General features: G+C 36.5%; 1 non-coding gene across 1 annotated transcript; it reads right to left on the bottom strand.

Moving 5' to 3' along the window:
- Positions 1-353: 353 nt before the first annotated feature.
- Trnag-ccc (transfer RNA glycine (anticodon CCC)) lies at positions 354-425 on the bottom strand. Its single transcript has one exon. It is a non-coding gene; the product is annotated as a tRNA-Gly (tRNA).
- Between the last annotated feature and the right edge of the window lie 7,118 nt (positions 426-7,543).

Genomic DNA, 7,543 nt, shown 5'->3' with positions numbered 1-7,543 from the left:
CGGCCCCAACGAATGTCGACATTCCGACAGCGGTTGCAAATCCATTTGACCCTACGCTCGGCTCAGTGCCACGGTCATAGAGCACAATCTGGAACCCAGCTCCCTTCCTTGGCCGCGCTTGATAGAAGTACTTATCCTGGTTTGCGTTGAGGGCGATATTTAGTCCGAAAGCCATCCCTGTTTAAAGGGCAAATACATTTAGGTATATATATATCATATATATATATATATATATGAGATATGAGAAAGGGAGGAGAAATCGATGCGTAGCTTTGACATCGTTATGTCTCTTACTATTCCTCCTTTTTTCTGTTTTCTTTTTTTTTTTGGAAAAGCGCAAGAGTTGAAAAATTGGTCTCCGCCGGGAATCGAACCCCGGTCTTTGGCATGGGACGCCAACGCCTTAACCGCTCGGCCACGGAGACGTCATAGCGATTCAGGCAGACCCAAGCTCGAATACCCGACGGACTAACCTTTCAACTCTTTAGCATACGTTCCTTTTTGGAGCAGAGAGTTATGAATAACGACCAGCCGCGTGCCTCAGCTGGATCTGCAATGAGATTCACGTAGCGGTGAATTGGGATAATGTTTTTGCGAAAGAGATCACCGCTACAACAGCTTTTTGGCTTCTCCTCAATAATTTTGCATAGTGAGATATGAGAAAGGGAGGAGAAATCGATGCGTATATATATATATATATAGATATACACAGTTTGAAAATGAATACATATTATAGAACTATTTTGTCCCTTTTATGCCACTGATTGACAAATTGCCCAAGATCGACGTAAAAAAGCATTGAATTAATAAATGTTATTATTTGATTATGCAATATACCCGCTGCATGTTGTACGGGTTAGAGCAGGCTTTGGATGTCGGGAGGAAGCTCGCTGGTCAAGTTGATAAGACGACTCTCAGCGCAATCAGGAGGTCAAAGGTTCGAATCTTGCATTCAAGATTGATCAATTTAGTGTTTATTTACGCCAATTTAGGGCAATTTGTCAATTAGTTGCAATAGAAAAAAAATGGACGCAAGATTTTCATGATTTTAAATAATTATTTGGTTCCTGCGTATAAAATTAGTCAGCCAATATCATTTCCAAAATAGACGATTAATACCTGACACAAGGTGGATCGTGCTTCATAGTGAGATAATCATTTCAATGAGATATTATTGTGTTAAAAGAAAACTGGCAAATACACTTGTATCTTGTTTCGCCTCGATGTTGGATACAATCACTTCATTTCTCATGCAGCTTGAAGTAAAATATTTCCCTTTCATAATTGTAGAACTTACAAAAAATAGTGACGCCAGTGCCAAGAATATTGTTTGGAATCACATCACACAGTCACATCAATAGTAATTCACGCATCTTTTTTTGATTGCGTAGTATACTTTCTTTGACTCGATATCAATGATTTCGAGTTTTCCATTAATTTTGATTACTCTTCTACAATTCTTAAGTTATCATTAATTGTATATATTTGACCATATTTTACGTCAACATGGCATCAAATTTTGCATGCGATTCGCCAATATGTGGACCATTATTTATATCAATAACTATTATGTATGTTGACAGGCTCAATTTAACTCAGTAGAATAACTGACTAAACCTATGGTTATTTGATATCTATATATGACTGTTTGCGTCTTTTCCTTGAAAAGGATAATATATTTGTTGCTTCATGGATAGATATCCATGTAAACGTTTTGATTATTCTTATTTTTATTGGCTGTGTACAAAGGAGTAATACAAGTTAATACACCTTAAACTATCTGATATCTGTTACCACTTCAGTGTATATTATCATGAAACAAATTTTTATCCGGATATAGGCCTATATCACGTCAGAAACACTTCCATTATCCATTACCCATTTCTATTTGGCCCTAAGCATTACAACATTTCATCCAATTTCTTTCGTTATATCAACATTTCGTTAATTTCGTTTTGATATTTCAATATTTTGATTTTCAGTATGGCAAACATACCTGCCTCTGTCACGTTGAGTCCTGGTAAACCATTTGCTATATCGTTGAAAACGTAGCAAAGTCCCCAGTCTGTGACTTTGAGAGTGAAGTTGTCGAAAGTCAGCTGATGTTTATTCCACTCCATCCTTCGGGGAATATTGAAACAGGACAAATAACAATAATGATAATGATGAGGAATGATAAAATGATGATAATTAAGTGCTCTTTCATCCTTGCTTCAATTTGCACTTTCAGATATAGAACAATACATGTAAATCCAAAACTAATCTCGACATAGCCTTAAAAGAAATAGCTGATAGAATACATTGAAAACTGTTTAGGTACCAGCACAACACCGGTTTGAATATATTGGCATTATTGACATTAAGCTTAAGATTTTTTTAAAGAAAGAAATACATGATACATGTACAAAGAATGACCAGCAGGGTACACGCCAACTTAGAATGAAAATAGCGTCACAAGCCTGATAAACGAAGTGATTGTATCAAACATCATTAAGAAGCCGCAAGGACTAGGCCTACACTGTTAATGCGATAGACAAAAAAAAATCTTACCGTTAAAAAGATAAAATTATGATTCTATCTATAAAGTATAACATATGAATTCGAAGATATATCTTACTCGAGTATGGTGTCTTCCAGAGGATGCCCATACGTTTTATATATTTCTGTTATATTGTAGCCTTCTAACGTCAGTCGATAATCTACGTAGTGCTTTTCGGAAGGATCGACCGAGAAAATTGCAAAGAATTCTCCGAGAGACGTATCGCCAATGAGGTCCGCACTTGTGGATGGACAGGAAAATTGTAAAGAAAGAACATATTAAAAGCAACAAGAACAATAGCGTGCATAACATTTCAATTACCGCATAGGTCATTATTCCACACATTCGCACTGTTCTCAGGGAGCGAGCTATCACTTGGTCTACTCCCACTTTGTCTAATACCCGTTCAGTCTCAACCCACATGGTCGAATAATTTTCGTTTATATTACCAGTTCGTCTACTTACTAGATGGACTATGTTCCAATTTCGTGTAATATACATTAGGTCTATTGCCAGTCGGTCTATATACAACTGTACCACATAGTCTAATCACCTGTTCGTCTAATATTCAATTTGTCTAATTCCAATTCGCCTAACAGCTGCCTTATATCCACTTTGTGTAATCTCTAAAAAAAAATCGAGTGAAAATGTTCACTCTTGAAAGGGTGAATAACAGAAAAGAGTGAAATTGGAGTGAATTTTGAGTGAAAATGTTCATTTTCACTAATTTTGCAGTGAACTCAGGGATCACTCCAAAATCCTCGAGTGATCCCTGAGGTAACTCTGAAATTAGCAACTGCTGAAAAGTTACAAGAATGTCCGTATGTTTTCCTTGTCATGATTGCTCTACAACTTTACAATACATCCACCGAGGAGGTTGAAGAAAGATTTTTCTTCCCACCTTCCTGATGAGACATTGTATCTGCATGTCTCTGATAATTCAATGAACCACGGAGGAATGTGTACACAAGGAGGTAGGGCATTTTTGGTGTAATGTTCACTCCGGAGGTACCTCCTGGAGTGGACATTACACCAAAAAGGCCCTACCCCCTTGTGTAATAACTACCCTCGTCATATCGCAACTGTAAAGTGCACCCCATCTGTACATGACACATTACTGGTGACGAGAATTGTGTGAGATGAAGTCAACAAGATTTTACAGTGGGCTTTGCTCTTCAACTACACAGGGAAAAAGAAAAGAGAATACACATGACGAAGTGACAACTTCTTGTCACAATGTTAGGAATCTATTGATCTTATGACATTTAACTTTGATGCCCCGACAAACATTTTTCTTTTCTTATCAATTAAGCTATAACTTTTCACAAGCTAGGCACCATGGACACGGTAGTCCAATGTATGAGCCAAGTCTCAAGCGGTGAATGCACACAATGGAACATTAGGAAATGGACAGATGGAATCATAATTTATTTGGTAAGTATACCACGCAGGAAAGGCATTTCAATGATGGCCAAGTCGGCGATATAGATGATTAAGTAGAATTTGCATCTTGTCAACGAAGGAAGAGTATAAATGAGGCCTATTAGAAATTAGATTACAAGAAATTAGACTGAAATGTGGTTATAACGAGGTTAGCCACATACCGTTGACTACAGGAATCAATATCTGCAAATTTCCTGACAATTGACTGAAAATACACTGTACATATTTCTTATATCTTTAAGAAGAAGAAAACGAAGAAGAAGAAAAAGAAAAAGAAGAAATATCAGTGAGTTAAAATAAGTAAAGTGAAAGAATAATGACCTTTATGAATTTTTCTAAAATTAAATTTCAAGCTGGTATTATGCCCGTCCAAACTTCTGCGACTGGTAATATTTCTTAATTCTTTCGGCAAATTATTCCAAATATGAGGTCCCGAATATGAAATGTATTGTTTCCCTGTTAACAAGATATCTGGTTAGTCCACTCTCCAAGCTTTATGTATAGTCCATTAAAAGACGCCCTGTAGTTAAAATCTAATGTGGCGAACATTGGTATTTTGGGGCAACAAAATAGGGAGAAAAAGCATTTTGTAAGCTAAACCGAAACTGAATTGAATTGTCCTTCTCTGCTGTTAACCCCCCCCCCCAAAAAAAAAAAAAAAAAACGATTGTTAGAAGGAAACACACGAGTACATGCAAATCAGTGCAGGTGTGCCATCATGGTTATACTTTTTCCTATAGTTATGTTTTTTTTTAATCAAAAAATACCAATTGGCTGTGCAAATTTCGGAAAAAAACAAAAAATCAAAATGTCCCATTCCTGGTCTACGACAACTCTCGATAAGTGAACAATACACGATCAGACATTTACCTAAAAGAGTTAATGTTGCATATGGCGACTGAAGGAAATGGGACTGCACCCGCGTATTCAATGGAAACTTCCACCCCTTTAGGATATCTGAAGTAGTATCGGATGCGGTCTATGACTTGGTAGCTCATAACTCCTAAGCAAATCCCCACCAGCAGAAGCCAAGCTGTCCTGAAATATAAGTCCATACATTTACATTAAACGAATGTCATGTAGATATGACGTGTAACAATTTATCTGTATTTACATAAAATTAGTACATGCCTTTTCATGCTCCTATAATATTACAAAAAAACATATAATTGAATATGTCATACATGTATTGTGGTTGACGACAATTTTGTCAACAATGATAATTATAATATTAACTATATTCATAATAAAAATAATGATGATGATAATAACAATAACAATACAAATCACTACCAAGATACATTCCGTAGACAAGAAACTAAACTTCACTTGCTCTTACCATTGACAGAAGAAAAAAAAACGCGCAGAGAATTGGGGAAAAAAGTTTTTACAAAGTTATCCTAAATAAACAAGACATCTTATGTGATCCTCCAATGTAATGACATTTATTAGATTTCCTTGATAGTTTCAGATTAAATGTCAATTTCCTTTGTTCGCTAACCTAGGGGTCGGCAAAATGATGTTTACATGCATGCATTCAGACTAACTTTCCACAAAGATTGCAAGAATGATTTAATATTACGCAAAAACGAACTATAGAAAAAAATGCAACGACAATAGTCTAAAAATTGCATTACCTGCGCCATCTAACTTCGGAAGGGTTAAAGGCGTACTTAAATCCAGCTACGCTGACGGAGTCAGGCACGGCCTTGTAGAAGATGGCGGCACACGACGTTTTCCCGCCATAACTTTCCCTCACCTTTCCCTCCGTGGGTCCGCCGGTGCCAGGAGGGTACCTGTCGATTGTTGGGATGTGTTTCTGGTCTACCTGTTTCTCCCCCGCGTCCGCAACCTTGATGGTATGGGAAGGCATGTCTGCCAGTATCGTATACTACTTTTCAGCTGCTATATCTTGACGGTGAAAACAGAAATTTGTCATTGATAATCGAGGAAACAGTATAATACAGGATTTGAGTGCGAAATATCTGAAATATTATTTGAAATATACCTATCGCGAGAATATGAAAGGCAATATTAATTTGATAAAATCAAAATAAACTAAAGCATCTATGTAATATAATGAATAGATCTCTGCATCTTCAGAAAAGCATTAAAGGGACAAGAGTGGACCTTAAAATACTTTTAACTCAAAGTAGCATAGAGTCAAGAACCCGATTTATGATAAAATATAAAGAAAAATAGTGTTCATGACCTCAGAAGTGAAAATGGAAAAAGGTATATCCAATCTTGAAATAATGCACATTTTGAACGATAGTATAAATCAATACAATTAGTCAATGAGCCTCTAATAATTGAGAATATCATACACTCATATCTACTGCAAATTTCTGCGTAGATAATGACAGGAACTGAGGAAACTGACTTGATAGAAAAGAATTTCTACTCACAATTACTTCAGCCGTCCAGATCGCTTCTACATACAGCTATGATTTGACCGTGAAACACACCACTTTACAATTGTGCTTTACTCTGAAGTTTGAACAAGTCAGCGTCACCTACAAATCAATACTCTTGTCCAGGAAATTTGCATAGAACTAATGGAGAAAGGATTCCAGCAGACGCGACTAGTGTTGTAAGAAATTAGTTCATTGCGGGACGGTTATGCGTAAGTGTCACTTTGCATGGTGTATTTTTTTTTGTCTTACTACTACACACTTGTTAATTACATAATTTATTTATACCCCTCTCTTTAACGCTTGTCAGTGTTTGTACATAGGCTTTTTCGATAGCTTTCAAGATTCATTTTGGATGTTTATAGCATATATGAATGGGCTATTCACATAATTGTACATTTCTTATCATGGGGATGTGAACGCTTATGAAGACAATCATAATTAAACTTTCACGTTACATTCTATATCCATAACACTTCCCTCTGTTATGTGTGACTGTGTGTTTGGTGCAGAGGGGTATGAAGTAATACTTCCTTTGTGGAGACTAAAGGGATATTCTAGATCAATTTATACAGCAAGAAATACTGCTCTTTAATAAATGTTCTTATAATAAAGCAATTGTTAAGAAATCCTGCCGGGGGGGGGGGGGGGGGGGGGGGGAGTCTGGCACAGGAATATGCCTTGGACATTACAACACATGCTGTTCTGCCAAGACTCAAGTGGTTATTATAATTCTTTCTTGAAGCTAAACCAAAAACTAAAATTGCATCAATTGTTTACTAGCAGAAGAAAAAGAGTCGAAATTATTTAAAATATTTGTGATTTACCATACACGTGCCTTGATTGATGAGTTCAAAAGAAAAGGGGGAATTTAACGACGCAATCAAAATGCCCGAAAAGTCTTCTCATGTACAGTGAAAAAAGAAAAGAAGATTATGTGTATCCAAGTACAGAGCACGCCACCATGCTATCCCAAATAACTGTAACTTAAAAAATAAAAGAAAAAGAAACACGTAACACAATCCGAGAAATAAATGTGGTAATACAAATTGGGAGTTTCCTGCTTTCCAGAAATCGCAGTCCAGAGTAATTATAATCTAAAAGCCCTTTCCTTCACGCTTGGCTGTATCTAAGCATCCACGCCGAT

This window comes from Diadema antillarum, unplaced genomic scaffold (genome assembly GCF_040938485.1).
Source record: "Diadema antillarum isolate AM-2024a unplaced genomic scaffold, OU_Dant_1.0 scf00000038, whole genome shotgun sequence".
NCBI classification, from domain to species: Eukaryota; Metazoa; Echinodermata; class Echinoidea; order Diadematoida; family Diadematidae; genus Diadema; species Diadema antillarum.
Note: the sequence above shows the minus strand (reverse complement) of the source record. Positions and strands in the feature narration are given on the sequence as shown.